At 49.1% G+C, this 18,056-nt stretch overlaps 2 protein-coding genes across 7 annotated transcripts in view; one reads left to right on the top strand and one right to left on the bottom strand.

Annotated features, from left to right (window-relative positions):
- The window catches only part of LOC139752192 (uncharacterized), a 277,547-nt gene that overhangs the window by 46,861 nt on the left and 212,630 nt on the right, over positions 1-18,056 (top strand). The gene's annotated exons all lie outside the window — the stretch shown is intronic.
- The window catches only part of LOC139752190 (uncharacterized), a 102,738-nt gene that overhangs the window by 24,544 nt on the left and 60,138 nt on the right, over positions 1-18,056 (bottom strand). For 3 of the 5 annotated variants that reach the window (XM_071668166.1, XM_071668169.1, XM_071668168.1), the window contains exon 2: positions 3,243-3,286. The gene's annotated coding sequence lies outside the window, so the exon portion shown is untranslated. The remainder of the gene's footprint in view (positions 1-3,242; positions 3,287-18,056) is intronic. The other 2 variants (XM_071668170.1, XM_071668167.1) reach the window with 1 other exon arrangement.

Below are 18,056 nucleotides of genomic sequence, written 5' to 3'. Positions count from 1 at the left end.
ACAGAACACACCGTGACAACAGAGAGGGAGGGGCACCTAGTGCTGGCTCGCGGCTCTGCACCAGAACAGTTCAGTAGACATAAACCTAAGCACGTTGACGGTCCGAGATTACCCAATTATGTTCCAGACTTAAGTAAAAAAAAAAGCGACACTCTGGATGTGATGTCAGGCAACAGCAGGAGGACAGTGTTGGCATGAGGTTATATACCAGTGACCACATCAGGTGGTAGAGGGAAATACAAAGTTGGAAGTTCATGCAGGTCAATAAATGTGGTGTCAAATATTCCAAATGAAAGGAAGCTCTCGTAGGTAATGAAGCCACGGGTGTTTGAGGGCAGCATCTGTGGTCCAGGTGTTTGAGGGCAGCACCTGTGGTTCAGGTGTTTGAGGGCAGCATCACTGGTCCAGGTGTTTGAGGGCAGCATCTGTGGTCCAGGTGTTTGAGGGCAGCATCTGTGGTCCAGGTGTTTGAGGGCAGCATCTGTGGTCCAGGTGTTTGAGGGCAGCATCTGTGGTCCAGGTGTTTGAGGGCAGCATCTGTGGTCCAGGTGTTTGAGGGCAGCATCTGTGGTCCAGGTGTTTGAGGGCAGCATCTGTGGTCCAGGTGTTTGAGGGCAGCATCACTGGTCCAGGTGTTTGAGGGCAGCATCTGTGGTCCAGGTGTTTGAGGGCAGCATCACTGGTCCAGGTGTTTGAGGGCAGCATCTGTGGTCCAGGTGTTTGAGGGCAGCATCTGTGGTCCAGGTGTTTGAGGCAGAATCACTGTCCAGGTTTTGAGGGCAACTTCTGTGGCCCAGGTGTTTTGAAGGCAGCATTGTGGTCCAGTGTCTGCGGGCAACATCTGTGTCCAGGTGTTTGAGGGCAGCATCTTCCAGTGTTGAGGCAGCAATCTGGGTCCGTTCTGCGGTCAACTTCTGTGGTCCAGTGTTTGAGGGCAGCATACTGTGTCCAGTGTTTGCGGGGGCAGCATCTGTGGTACCAGTGTTTGAGGGCAGCATCTGTGGTCCAGTGTTTGAGGGCACATCTTTCCAGGTTATTGCGGGCAGCATCTGTGGTGCAGGTTTTGAAGGGCAGCATCTTGTGTGCATGTTTGAGGGCACATCTGGTCAGGGTGTTTGAGGGCAGCATCTGTGGTGCAGTATTGGAGCAGCATCTTGTGTTGCAGGTGTTTGAGGGCAGCATCTCGTGGTGCACGGTGTTTGAGGGCAGCATCTGTGGTGCAGGTGTTTGAGGGCAGCATCTGTGGTGCCAGGTGTTTGAGGGCAGCATCTGTGGTCCAGGTGTTTGAGGGCAGCATCTGTGGTGCAGGTGTTTGAGGGCAGCATCTGTGGTGCAGGTGTTTGCGGGCAGCATCTGTGGTGCAGGTGTTTGAGGGCAGCATCTGTGGTGCTGCTGATGATCGTGGAGTGTCAGTAGGAGATGGTGTGAGGGATGTGGTGGGAGCGAGGCACGACCCAGCCTCGTGCTCAAGGTGCCGCCACACGGGTCTTCCTGGAGACGTTGATGGTGGCGTCCAGCGTCAGGCAACATGTGTACATCAATCACACGAGGAAACAGTTGATGTATTATACAGAGAAATTCATTCATTTTGCTCCTGACAGTTATGCCAGGTTGCTCATGACAGTTATGCCAGGTTGCTCATGACAGTTATGCCAGGTTGCTCATGACAGTTATGCCAGGTAACGATGCAGGGAAGACTTGGCAGTCAGTGCCGCCCACCTCAGAACCTAACCTTCACAGTGGGAAAGTCTTCTTTGGTAACACCTGATAGTATCTCCTTGAACACTGTGGTACGACGCTCAGCGTGGTGGTACGACGCTCAGCGTGGTGGTACGACGCTCAGCGTGGTGGTACGACGCTAAGCGTGGTGGTACGACGCTAAGCGTGGTGGTACGACGCTCAGCGTGGTGGTACGACGCTCAGCGTGGTGGTACGACGCTAAGCGTGGTGGTACGACGCTAAGCGTGGTGGTACGACGCTCAGCGTGGTGGTACGACGCTAAGCGTGGTGGCACGACGCTCAGCGTGGTGGTACGACGCTAAGCGTGGTGGTACGACGCTCAGCGTGGTGGTACGACGCTAAGCGTGGTGGTACGACGCTCAGCGTGGTGGTACGACGCTAAGCGTGGTGGTACGACGCTCAGCGTGGTGGTACGACGCTAAAGCGTGATAGCCCGTCCTTTGATCCAAGACTGGTGCCGTCGTGGTCAAGGGTCGTAGTCCTGCCGCCCTACACAAAAGGGTTGACGACGCAAGATAAACAAGGACATTGTAGTTACTATCAGCTGTTACTATCACCTCCAGACAACATGTCGTGTGTATGGCCTCCCCCGGGCCAGCACGACAGCACTACCATCATTATTATCATTCACATTTCAGCGTGTGGTGCAGCGCCCTGGCGGCGACACGAGCAGATGTTGACCTTGATCAGCTGACCTCTGCACGAGGATGGTCTCGTATAACAAATGACCCATTAAACGGATCACTTCAAATTTGACCTAAAGTTAGTGTTCGGCAATGACCTTTGTGGTGTGTAAGGTCACCGTATGATGACGTAAAGCGCTGCGCAGTAAAGTAGGGACGCTTCGTATGTGCTGCTGAAGTCCACATACGCGTCCTGTAGGAGCTACATACACTGTAGTCCTGTAAGTTACAGGCCATCACATGTGTAGGCTGGCCTAGACCATGTAACCTGCAACAAGACTTGTTACTTGGGATGTTACAACTTGTTTGGGTATTTTAGGTTGTACTGAGGGGGTCAGGTGACACAACCTGGGTGTACTTTGCGGGTGTACATGTTAGTTTGGGTGACACTTCTAGGGTGTACTTCGCGGGTGTACAGGTTAGTTTGGGTGATACACCCAGGGTTTGCCTTGAGGGTGTACAGGTTAGTGTAGGTGATACACCCAAGGTGTACCTCGCGGATGTACTGGTTAGTTTGGGTGATACACCCAGGGTGTGCTTGAGGGTGTACAGGTTAGTGTGGGTGATACACCCAGGGTTTACCCTGCGGGTGTACAGGTTAGTGTGGGTGATACACCCAGGGTTTACCCTGCAGGTGTACAGGTTACTGTGGGTGATACACCCAGGGTGTATCCTGCGGGTGTACAGGTTACTGTGGATGATACACCCAGGGAGTACCTCGTGGGTGTACAGGTTAGTGTGGGTGATACACCCAGGGTGTACCTCGCGGGTGTACTGTACATGCAGTGGTTAGAGGAACAAGCTTCAGAGGATACATACGTCATCGCATTTTACCTGCGGGTCTTGTCTGCGTCCAGGCGGGTCTGCAAGAGAAAAGAACAGTGAGTGATGCTTGCTGTACACTCTGCTGATGTTGATGGTCATGTACACCAACCACATGTACACAGTACAATGTACACTTCCATATATATATACATCATGTGCTCAGTAGCACAGTGTACCCCCAACAGATATTGTGCAGGGAACAGCATACAAGATCATCTTTCGTCCTCCTCCTCCTCAAACCACATATGTATCGCCGCTCCACACACTCGTCTTGCTCACTCACCTGCACCTCATGCGACCGATCGAGAAGAAACCGCATCTCCAACCCTGCCACCGTCACCTCCTGCCACCAGATATCCCGCGTCCCCAAGTTGGAGTTCATCACCACAAACACATCGAGGCCATCCATTTTGGTTGGTACAGACCACAAAAAGAACAGCCCCGTCCCAACCACTAAATATCCATCATAACTTTGATAGTCTGGGGAAGACTATAGCAATAACCTCCCCCACCCCACCCCACCCCACCCCACCCCACCCCAACCCACCCCACCGCACCCTTCATATTTATACCCAAAGTATCTTTAGTGTTTATATTTTCTCTGTATTTTCAGCCTTTCCAAACATTTTAATCAATAAACGTTGATTATTATTATTATTGTTATTGTTATTATTATTATTATTATTATTATTATTATTATTATTATTATTATTATTATTGTTATCATTATTATGTATTTTATGACTCATTTGTCAGCATTGTTAGAGAGCAGCCCGGATATTGTCAACCCGTGTGCCCGTGTGTGTGTGTGTGTATGGTGGACCCTTCGAGTTGAAAACACCCACCCCTTAATACACGTGTAAACACACACACACACACACACACACACACACACACACACACACACACACACACAGTATGGGTCCTGGACACAGTGTAGTGCTGGATATTTGACAATTTTCCTGCTGGGGATGTAGTATACTGAGGGTCAGTCATGCAGATCAGCTTTCCAGTCATGACTGGACACTCCTGCTGAGGAGGAGGAGGAGGAGGAGGTCACTGACCTCTGCCTACAACATGAGAAGTGGTGAGGGAGACCCAGTGTGGGTCAGCGGTAATGATGTCGGGTCTGGAATGAGCCAGCCTGGAACCCTTGCCGCTGGATCACTTCCTGGATGATGAAGGGGAACAACTTAGATGAGGACAACATAAACACGTGACATTAAGACCTGCTGGTGTGTGTTTGATCAGCAGGTGATGGCGGGGCAGTACATTAAGACCTGCTGGTGTGTGTTTGATCAGCAGGTGATGGCGGGGCAATACAGAGCTCTAGTGATGTTACGGTACATGTCTCGTTGTGGTGTTACGGTCAATAAAGTCTTACTGGCCCAGCGGGACGCGTACTGCCCACCGCTGACAAAGACTCGCCTCGTAGCTCATACATACATATATGCACACGTACATACATATATATGCACACGTACATACGTACATACATACATATATACATACATACATACATACATACATACATACATACATACATACATACATACATACATTCATATATACATACATATATACATGTTGGAAAGGATCACAATTTTGCGCGTGATCAAGATTTTCCTATGAGTCCACGGGGAAAATGAAACACGATAAGTTCACAAGTGCACTTTAGTGTAATAATCACATCATCAGGGGAGACACAAGAGAGAAATATGTCAGTTGATATACATCGAAGAGACGAAGCTAGGACGCCATTCGTCTCTTCGATGTATATCAACTGACATATTTCGTGTCTCCCCTGATGATGTGATTATTACACGAAAGTGCACTTGAGAACTTATCGTGTTTCATTTTCCCCTTGGACTCATAGGAACATATATACATACATACATACATACATACATATATACATACATATGATCAAGGCTGGCTGGTTGTTGTACGAGCCAGTGTAGCGTAACCTCACGCTACATAGTATATAGTTATGTGGTAACCATACAGCCACATAGTATATGGTTATGTGGTAACTATATAGCCACATAATGTATAGTTTTGTGGTAACCATACATAGTATATAGTTATGTGGTAACCATACATAGTGTATAGTTATGTGGTAACCATACATAGTGTATAGTTATGTGGTAACCATACATAGTATATAGTTATGTGGTAACCATATATCCAGTCTCTCATCTCCTAACGTGCCGCTCATCATGTCACAAAGCATCGTTGCGTCACATGAGGTAGATCATGTTCATTCAGTCCACTACAATAATGACCTGTAGATAACATATCTATAATCAGGGACAGCATCTTTTTCCGGGAAGAGAATATCATCATTTGTTATCTTTCATGTTGCAGTACAGATAACGTAGATAGTATATACTGGTCTGATAACGCAAGCCTCTCATTGTGGTACCAATTGTCATTTGAAGTTGTTATACGTTTCCTGTACAAATTATGACGATGTTCATCACATCATCACTAACCACATCATGACCATCATTACCAACCACATCATGACCATCATCATCAACCACATCATGACCATCATCATCAACCACATCATGACCATCATTACCAACCACATCATGACCATCATTACCAACCACATCATTACCATCATTACCAACCACATCATGACCATCATCATCAACCACATCATGACCATCATCATCAACCACATCATGACCATCATTACTAACCACATCATGACCATCATCATCAACCACATCATGACCATCATTACCAACCACATCATGACCATCATCATCAACCACATCATGACCATCATTACCAACCACATCATGACCATCATCATCAACCACATCATGACCATTATTACTAACCACATCATGACCATCATCATCAACCACATCATGACCATCATCATCAACCACATCATGACCATCATTACCAACCACATCATGACCATCATCATCAACCACATCATGACCATCATCATCAACCACATCATGACCATCATCATCAACCACATCATGACCATCATCATCAACCACATCATGACCATCATCATCAACCACATCAAGACCATCATCATCAACCACATCATAACCATCATCATCAACCACATCATGACCATCATCATCAACCACATCATAACCATCATTACCAACCACATCATGACTATCATCATCAACCAGATCAAGACCATCATCGTCAACCACATCATGACCATCATCATCAACCACATCATGACCATCATCATCAACCACATCATGACCATCACCAACCACATCATGACCATCATCAACCACATCACGACCATCATTACCAACCACATCATGACCATCATCATCAACCACATCATAACCATCATCATCAACCACATCATGACCATCATCACCAACAATAGCATGACCATCATCATCAACCACATCATAACCATCATCATCAACCACATCATGACCATCATTACCAACCACATCATGACCATCATTACCAACCACATCATGACCATCATTACCAACCACATCATGACCATCATCATCAACCACATCATAACCATCATCATCAACCACATCATAACCATCATCATCAACCACATCATGACCATCATTACCAACCACATCATGACCATCATCATCAACCACATCATGACCATCATCATCAACCACATCATGACCATCATCACCAACCACATCATGACCATCATCATCAACCACATCATGACCATCATCATCAACCACATCATGACCATCATCACCAACCACATCATGACCATCATCATCAACCACATCATGACCATCATTACCAACCACATCATGACCATCATCACCAACCACATCATGACCATCATCATCAACCACATCATGACCATCATCATCAACCACATCATGACCATCATCAACCACATCATGACCATCATCATCAACCACATCATGACCATCATCAACCACATCATGACCATCATCAACCACATCATGACCATCATCAACCACATCATGACCATCATCATCAACCACATCATGTCCATCATCATCAACCACATCATGACCATCATCATCAACCACATCATGACCATCATCATCAACCACATCATGACCATCATCACCAACCACATCATGACCATCATCATCAACCACATCATGACCATCATCATCAACCACATCATGACCATCATCATCAACCACATCATGACCATCATCATCAACCACATCATGACCATCATCATCAACCACATCATGACCATCATCATCAACCACATCATGACCATCATCATCAACCACATCATGACCATCATCATCAACCACATCATGACCATCATCATCAACCACATCATGACCATCATCATCAACCACATCATGACCATCATCATCAACCACATCATGACCATCATCATCAACCACATCATGACCATCATCATCAACCACATCATGACCATCATCATCAACCACATCATGACCATCATCATCAACCACATCATGACCATCATCATCAACCACATCATGACCATCATCAACCACATCATGACCATCATCATCAACCACATCATGACCATCATCATCAACCACATCATGACCATCATCATCAACCACATCATGACCATCATCATCAACCACATCATGACCATCATCATCAACCACATCATGACCATCATCATCAACCACATCATGACCATCATCATCAACCACATCATGACCATCATCATCAACCACATCATGACCATCATCATCAACCACATCATGACCATCATCATCAACCACATCATGACCATCATCATCAACCACATCATGACCATCATCATCAACCACATCATGACCATCATCATCAACCACATCATGACCATCATCATCAACCACATCATGACCATCATCAACCACATCATGACCATCATCAACCACATCATGACCATCATCAACCACATCAAGACCATCATCATCTACCACATCATGACCATCATCAACCACATCATGACCATCATCATCAACAAGATCATGACCATCATCAACCACATCATGACCATCATCATCAACCACATCATGACCATCATCATCAACCACATCATGACCATCATTACCAACCACATCATGACCATCATCATCAACCACATCATGACCATCATCATCAACCACATCATGACCATCATCATCAACCACATCATGACCATCATCAACCACATCATGACCATCATCATCAACCACATCATGACCATCATCATCAACCACATCATGACCATCATCATCAACCACATCATGACCATCATCACAACCAATCATGACCATCATCATCAACCACATCAGACATCATCATCAACCACATCAAGACCATCATCATCAACCACATCATGACCATCATCATCAACCACATCATGACCATCATCATCCACCACATCCAAGTTATACACCACAAGGTCACCACACGTACCACTGCTATCACTCACGTCTTTACCACCACCAACCACACTCACACTACACCTACCTACCACCTTCACTACCAGTCCACCACCACGACCAACCACCGTCACTACCAGTCCAACCACACCTCCACCACCACGACCAACCACCGTCACTACCAGTCCAACCACACCTCCACCACCACGACCAACCACCGTCACTACCAGTCCAACCACACCTCCACCACCACGACCAACCACCTCCACCCACCCACCCATCACCACACCACCACCTTCACTACCCAACTTCTGCCACCACAACTACCCCCCCCCCCCCCCCCCCGTCCAACTTGACCATTACAACTCTCACTTGATTGGTTGATTGTGATTGTTCAATCCTGGGTCAGTTTATTACTTCATCATTATTTCTACAATTTTATTTATTCATAACAATATAAACTTTTCATCTACAATAAATTTGTAACCAAGTGATACATAATGACAGTTGTATTGAAGTTGTAGATAATAGTAATATATAGATACACCCTTACTACTACTACTACTACTACTACTACTACCAGCCACACCCCCACTACTATTACTACCAGTCACACCCCTACCACCACTACCTGCCCCATACCCTGCCACTACTACCTGCCACATCCCCGCCACCACCACCACCACCACCAGCCACATCCCCACCACCACTACGAGACACACCCCACCACTACTGCCTGCCACATCCCCGCCACCACCACCACCACCAGCCACATCCCCACCACCACTACGAGACACACCCCTGCCACCACTACCAGACACCCCACCACCACTGCGAGCCACACCCTTGACACCACCACCAGCCACGTCCCCACCTACACTACTAGCCACACCCCCGCCACCACCACACCACCACCAGCCACGTCCCCACCACCACTACGTGCCACACCCCAACACTACTAGGCACACCCCCACCACTACTAACTGCCACACCCCCGCCACCACCACCACCAGCCACGTCCCCACCACCACTACTAGCCACACCCCAACACTACTAGGCACACCCCCACCACTACTAACTGCCACACCCCCGCCACCACCACCACCAGCCACGTCCCCACCACCACTACTAGCCACACCCCCGCCACCACCACCACCAGCCACGTCCCCACCACCACTACCAGCCACTCCCCCACCACCACTACGTGCCATACCCCCACCACCACCACCAGCCACGTCCCCACCACCACTACCAGCCACTGCCCCACCACCACTACGTGCCATACCACCACCACCAGCCACATCCCCACCAACACCACTACCACCACACCCCACCACTACTTCCAGCCGCACCCTTGCCACTACGACCAGCCCCACCCCACCACTATCAGCCACACCCCCACTACTACCAGCCACACCCCTGCCATACTCACTACCGCTTGACCGTGACCCAACACACTCCCTGCTGAATGAGTATGGCCAACACACTCGCTACAGCATGACTGTTGCCGACGCACTTACTCTTTCATGACTATGGCCAACACACTCGCTGATTCATGAGTGTGGCCAACACACTCGCTGATTCATGAGTGTGGCCAACACACTCGCTTGATTCATGAGTGTGGCCAACACACTCGCTGATTCATGAGTATGGCCAACACACTCGCTACAGCATGACTGTTGCCGACGCACTTACTCTTTCATGACTATGGCCAACACACTCGCTTGATTCATGAGTGTGGCCAACACAGCCACTGCTGCGTGTCTATGCCCAGAACACTCCTTGCTGTATGACTGTGACCAACGCACTCGCTGGTTCGTGACTGTGATCATTGCTTTCGCTACTGCATGATTGTGAGCAACGCACTCGCTGCTTCGTGACTGTGATCATTGCTTTCGCTGCTGCATGATTGTGAGCAACGCACTCGCTGCTTCATGACTGTGACCAACGCACTCGCTGCTTCGTGACTGTGACCAACGCACTCGCTGCTTCGTGACTGTGACCAATGCTTTGGCTATTGCATGATTGTGAGCAACGCACTCGCTTCTGCATGATTGTGATCAGTGAAGTCACTGCTGCATGACCATGTTACCAACACTCGTTGCCATCTGACTGCGCCAAGCACACTCTACTGCATGACTGTGACCAACACACTCTACCGCATTAGTCTGATGAACGCACTCGCTACTGCATGACCCTCACAGCACGAATCACCAACACCCTCATAATGCGAGACTGTATGACAGTTGTTACAACGGGACTGACCAGCGCACTAGCTGCTGCTGCATGACTGTGACCAGCGCACTAGCTGCTGCTGCATGACTGTGACCAGCGCACTAACTGCTGCTGCATGACTGTGACCAGCGCACTAGCTGCTGCTGCATGACTGTGACCAGCGCACTAGCTGCTGCATGACTGTGGCCAGCGCACTAGCTGCTGCTGCATGACTGTGACCAGCGCACTAGCTGCTGCTGCATGACTGTGACCAGCGCACTACTGCTGCTGCATGACTGTGACCAGCGCACTAGCTGCTGCTGCATGACTGTGGCCAGCGCACTAGCTGCTGCATGACTGTGACCAGCGCACTAGCTGCTGCTGCATGACTGTGGCCAGCGCACTAGCTGCTGCATGACTGTGACCAGCGCACTAGCTGCTGCATGACTGTGACCAGCGCACTAGCTGCTGCATGACTGTGACCAGCGCACTAGCTGCTGCTGCATGACTGTGACCAGCGCACTAGCTGCTGCTGCATGACTGTGACCAGCGCACTAGCTGCTGCTGCATGACTGTGGCCAGCGCACTAGCTGCTGCTGCATGACTGTGACCAGCGCACTAGCTGCTGCTGCATGACTGTGGCCAGCGCACTAACTGCTGCTGCATGACTGTGGCCAGCGCACTAGCTGCTGCTGCATGACTGTGGCCAGCGCACTAGCTGCTGCTGCATGACTGTGACCAGCGCACTAGCTGCTGCTGCATGACTGTGGCTAGCGCACTAGCTGCTGCTGCATGACTGTGGCCAGCGCACTAGCTGCTGCTGCATGACTGTGGCCAGCGCACTAGCTGCTGCTGTATGACTGTGGCCAGTGGACACGTCACTGTACGTCAGTTACTGATGGCCAGCGCACTAGCTGCTGCTGCATGACTGTGGCCAGCGCACTAGCTGCTGCTGTATGACTGTGGCCAGTGGACACGTCACTGTACGTCAGTTACTGATGGACTCCTAAAAGCCACAAATGACGTCAGAACTGCAAACATGGAAATGACCACAGTGGTGTGTCCACCACCACCACCACCACCACAATCACCACCACCACCACCACAATCACCACCACCACCACCACAATCACCACCACCACCATCACCAGAATCACCACCATCACCACCACCACCATCACAATCACCACCAACATCATCACCACCACCACCACAATCACCACCACCACCACCACAATCACCACCACAATCACCATCACCACCATCACCACCACCAGCACCAGCACCATCACCATCAGCACTTTCGTTATCATGAACACGGTCACCATCTGAGCTGCCTGCCCCTACCACAATCACCACAGTCATCATCTGCCACACCGGAACCATCAGCATGATTACCCCCCCCCCCTGCCTGCCTGCCCCTACCACAACTAACTACCGGGCTAACCACCACGACCGGTAGTCAGGACGACCACCACCAGTATTACCCCCCCCCCCCACCGGGAGGGGAGGGAGGGGTTGCGGGGAGGTACTTTCTCTGGCTGGGTGGCCTCAATAGTGGCTGGCCAGTAGCCACGTGGGCAAGGCCTTCACCTTGGTGGTTCAGGCGGCCGCCCACCACACACACACACACACACACATACACACACACACACACACACACACACACATACACACACACACACAACACACACACACACACACACACACACACACACACACACACATACACACACACACACACGCACACACACAGGTTCTCATGACTGCCTCATGTTCCCTGACGCTGTTGTGGGGGAGGTGGTCTCATGTTCCCCCCACCCCGCCCCCTCCACCCTTACTGTACACTAGGGAGTGTGTTATGATGTACACTGGGGAGTGTGTTATGATGTACACTGGGGAGTGTGTTATGATGTACACTGGGGAGTGTGTTATGATGTACACTGGGGAGAGTCTCATGTTGTGCACTGGGAGGGTGTCAGGTTCTACACAGGGAGTGTGTCATGTTGTACACTAGGAGGGTGTCATGTTGTACACTGGGATGGTTCCATGTTGTACACTGGGAGGGTGTCATGTTGTACACAGGGAGTGTGTCATGTTGTACACTGGGAGTGTGTCATGTTGTACACTGGGAGGGTGTCATGTTGTACACTGGGAGGGTGTCATGTTGTACACTGGGAGGGTGTCATGTTGTACACTGGGAGTGTGTCATGTTGTACACTGGGAGTGTGTCATGTTGTATACTGGGAGGGTGTCATGTTGTACACTGGGAGGGTGTCATGTGGTACACTGGGAGGGTGTCATGTGTACTGGGAGGGTGTCATGTTGTGCACTGGGAGGGTGTCATGTTGTGCACTGGGAGAGTGTCATGTTGTACACTGGGAGGGTGTCATGTTGTGCACTGGGGGGTGTCATGTTGTGCACTGGGAGGGTGTCATGTGCACTGGGAGGGTGCCATGTTGTACACTGGGAGGGTGTCATGTTGTACACAGGGAGGGTGTCATGTGGTACACTGGAAGGGTGTCATTTTGTGCACTTGGAGGTTGTCATGTGATACACTGGGAGGGTGTCATGTGGTACACTGGGAGGGTGTCATGTGGTACACTGGGAGGGTGTCATGTGGTACTCTGGGAGGGTGTCATGTTGTGCACTGGAAGGGTGTCATAGTTCATCATACCAGACAGTTGGTGTCAGACTGCAGGTCAGACTCACACACCAGGTCAGTACACGTCATACCCGTACGTGACCGGTACAACTGTACAGATGTGAGGCCAGGTCAGTGTACGCCAGCAAATGTGCGTCTAACAATAAACAATTGTTTGCGACAGTGAGGTAAGTTTATACAATGTGGGTTCACACGTTTGAATATGTACAGGTAAACAAAATTACAAAGTTGTGAATAGTACATGTATATAACTGCATGTACACCGAGTTGTACATATGTACATGTACATCGAATTCATTTGTACATGGTTGATGTAGCCGTGTTAGTAATAAGGAATCACCTTTAGAATATATATTTGTACAAGTACAGAAACGTTCGTATAATACGTTCAGATTATGTTGTATGTACAGGAAGGTTGTGTTCCTGAACGTACAAGAAGGTTGTGTTGCTGAACGTACAGGAAGGTTGTGTTGCTGAACGTACAAGAAGGTTGTGTTGTTGAACGTACAGGAAGGTTGTGTTGCTGGACGTACTGGAAGGTTGTGTTGCTGAACGTACAGGGAGGTTGTGTTGCTGAACGTACAAGAAGGTTGTGTTGTTGAACGTACAGGAAGGTTGTGCTGCTGGACGTACAGGAAGGTTGTGTTGCTGAATGTACAAGAAGGTTGTGCTGTTGAACGTACCGGAAGGTTGTGTTGCTGGACGTACTGGAAGGTTGTGTTGCTGAACGTACAAGAAGGTTGTGTTGCTGAACGTACAAGAAGGTTGAGTTGTTGAACGTACTGGAAGGTTGTGTTGCTGGACGTACTGGAAGGTTGTGTTGCTGAACGTACTGGAAGGTTGTGTTGCTGAACGTACAAGAAGGTTGAGTTGTTGAACGTACTGGAAGGTTGTGTTGCTGGACGTACTGGAAGGTTGTGTTGCTGAACGTACAGGAAGGTTGTGTTGCTGAACATACAAGAAGGTTGTGTTGTTGAACGTACAGGAAGGTTGTGTTGCTGGACGTACAGGAAGGTTGTGTTGCTGAATGTACAAGAAGGTTGTGTTGCTGAACGTACTGGAAGGTTGTGTTGCTGAACGTACTGGAAGGTTGTGTTGCTGAACGTACTGGAAGGTTGTGTTGCTGAACGTACTGGAAGGTTGTGTTGCTGAACGTACTGGAAAGTTGTGCTGCTGAACGAACAGGAAGGTTGTGTTGCTGAACGTACAGGAAGGTTGTGTTGCTGAACGTACAAGAAGGTTGTGTTGCTGAACGTACAGGAAGGTTGTGTTGCTGAACGTACTGGAAGGTTGTGTTGCTGAGCGTACTGGAAGGTTGTGTTGCTGAACGTACTGGAAGGTTGTGCTGCTGAACGTACAGGAAGGTTGTGTTGCTGGACGTACAGGAAGGTTGTGTTGCTGAACGTACAGGAAGGTTGTGTTGCTGAACGTACAGGAAGGTTGTGGTGCTGAACGTACATGAAGGTTGTGTTGCTGAACGTACATGAAGGTTGTGTTGCTGAACGTACTAGAAGGTTGTGTTGCTGAACGTACAGGAAGGTTGTGTTGCTGGACGTACAGGAAAGTTGTGTTGCTGAACGTACAGGAAGGTTGTGTTGCTGGACATCCAGGAAAGTTGTGTTGCTGGAGTACTGGAGGTTTGTCTTGCTGAACGTACAAGAAGGTTGTGTTGCTGAACGCACTGGAAGGTTGTGTTGCTGAACGTACTAGAAGGTTGTGTTGCTGAACGTACATGAAGGTTATGTTGCTGAACGTACTGGAAGGTTGTGTTGCTGAACGTACAGGAAGGTTGTGTTGCTGAACGTACAAGAAGGTTGTGTTGCTGAACGTACAGGAAGGTTTTGTTGCTGAACGCACAGGAAGGTTGTGTTATTGAACGTACTGGAAGGTTGTGTTGCTGGACGTACAGGAAGGTTGTGTTGCTGAACGTACAGGAAGGTTGTGTTGCTGGACATCCAGGAAGGTTGTGTTGCTGGAGTACTGGAGGATTGTGTTGCTGAACGTACAAGAAGGTTGTGTTGCTGAACGTACTGGAAGGTTGTGTTGCTGAACGTACTGGAAGGTTGTGTTGCTGAACGTACAGGAAGGTAGTGTTGCTGAACGTACTGGAAGGTTGTGTTGCCGAACGTACAGGAAGGTTGTGTTGCTGAACGTACAGGAAGGTTGTGTTGCTGAACGTACAGGAAGTTTGTGTTGCTGAACGTACAGGAAGGTTGTGTTGCTGAACGTACAGGAAGTTTGTGTTGCTGAACGTACAGGAAGGTTGTGTTGCTGAACGTACAGGAAGGTTGTGTTGCTGAACGTACAGGAAGGTTGTGTTGCTGAACGTACAGGAAGGTTGTGTTGCTGAACGTACAGGAAGGTTGTGTTGCTGAACGTACAGGAAGGTTGTGTTGCTGAACGTACTGGAAGGTTTATGTATCATGTGAATTTGGCGACTTCGGTCACGTTTCAGGTTGAGCACGAGCGTAGGTACGCTGCTGAGATGTGCAGCTGATGCTGTTGGCGTAGACGGTGTCCCCAGCGTTACTTAGATAGCATGAGAGAGTACACACACACACACACACACACACACACACACACACACACACACACACATGGAAGGTGTGTGTGGGGGGGGGCGAGTTCAGCGACCTCATTCCTCCCTTGGATGAACCACTGGATGATGAAAGCAAAACAGTTGTAAACCACACGTAGCGACTGGGGAGGGAGTTCCTTGCCCCCTTCGTGGGTGAAATCGACAGGTAGGCGGCTACGTTGTCAGTATCCAGTCTGAGGAGGAACAGATGAACGCTTTCACCAACACAACCGGACGTTGGCCTCTGTCTTCCTCCTCCTCCTCCTCCTCTCTCTCTCTTTCTTTCTTTCTTCCTCCTCCCTGCCCTCCTTTCTTCATTTTCCTCAACTCAACTTTGACTTTTAAGTCTTGTGTCGCTCCCCCGACCCCCACCCGTGGCACCAGTCGGCTGGGCTGGCTCGCGTCGTTCGCTACATCTTGACAAGAGAGTTCGACTCCCCCGCTGTATAGCATTTCCGGCCGGGCAGGTTAACCTGACACTTGCAGTACTTGTGCTGACCACACCGAACTGGTTCGTTGTACGTACAATGGAGGCTGTTATGTGACGTTACCTCAGGGGAGTGTGGGCCAGTGAGGTGCACTCAACGCTCCCCTGTGGTCGTCTCCTGAGGGACGTCCACATGCGGTGTGGACACAGGATGGTTTACTAAGTTGTCAGATGACACTCAGGGTGTGAGGACACATGTTGACGGCTCTGTCATCATCATGTGGCCGGCTCGCTTGCTTGTTGGTCCAGAGGGAGACGCTAGAGTGAGCCGGGCAGGTGACCATGGGAAACATCTCAGTTGTATAGAGGACATGGACGATGTGTTTCCCGTGGTGAGAGTCTTCTGTCTGGCTACTGAATGTGTCTTCAAGATATTCAAGGTTGACTGAGGATATTCAAGGTTGACTGAGGATATTCAAGGTTGACTGAGGATATTCAAGGTTGACTGAGGATATTCAAGGTTGACCTGTGATAGTGGCTGTCCCATCTGTACACAATGTCACCATTACTTAGTTCTGGTGATGGGTCTTCGCTTGGTATGTGATGTACGTAACTAAGTTGTGTTATGTACGTAACTAAGATGTGTTATGTACGTAACTAAGTTGTGTTTATCATTAAAGTTGGTCAGAAATGCTGATGAGTTATTGAGATCTTGAATATCTTACGTGGTACTGAGGCTGAGGTGGGTCTGCTGAGGGTTTAGTGGTGTTCAAGGTCGACGCTCAAACGTTTCGGTAAGGAAGACTGGAACGTTTACTGGGAAAATGTATGGATTACTGGGGACAGGAAGGGTGTCTTTAGTTATCGTTCAAATACAGAACATTTCTATCATGTTGAGGAATGAGATATTGAGAGATGAACGTTGATATTTTGTGTGATTTAACTTGGAAGCTTGAAGTGCTGAATGGTGGTCAAGATTGTAGAATCATTTATGTGGAATTAGAGAAGGTTGTAGGTGGCTGGGATGATGATATGTTGCGTTGTGATGTTGGAGGAGAATCTCTGAGGTACTGAAGATTGTGCTGGGTTACTGAGGGTTCACTAGCATAACCCTCTCCCTCTGGTGTGTAAGGTGGTTCACTAGCATGACCCTCTCCCTCTGGTGTGTAAGGTGGTTCACTAGCATGATCCTCTCCCTCTGGTGTGTAAGGTGGTTCACTAGCATGACCCTCTCCCTCTGGTGTGTAAGGTGGTTCACTAGCATGATCCTCTCCCTCTGGTGTGTAAGGTGGTTCACTAGCATGACCCTCTCCCTCTGGTGTGTAAGGTAGTTCACTAGCATGACCCTCTCCCTCTGGTGTGTAAGGTGGTTCACTAGCATGACCCTCTCCCTCTGGTGTGTAAGGTGCTGGACAGAATCATGAAGGTTTGTATCGGGATTTTGAAAGTTTGATGGGAATGTTGGTTTCAGTTGGGGTGTTTCAAAGGAGCATCAGGTTCAGTCTTCAACCAAGGACCTGTGGTGTAGTGGTTAGTGTGCTCGCTTCGCTAGCAGGAAGACCCA

Source organism: Panulirus ornatus, chromosome 12 (genome assembly GCF_036320965.1).
Source record: "Panulirus ornatus isolate Po-2019 chromosome 12, ASM3632096v1, whole genome shotgun sequence".
In the NCBI taxonomy this organism is placed as follows: Eukaryota; Metazoa; Arthropoda; class Malacostraca; order Decapoda; family Palinuridae; genus Panulirus; species Panulirus ornatus.
The sequence above is the reverse complement of the archived record's forward strand: the minus strand, read 5'-3'. Positions and strand labels throughout refer to the sequence as shown.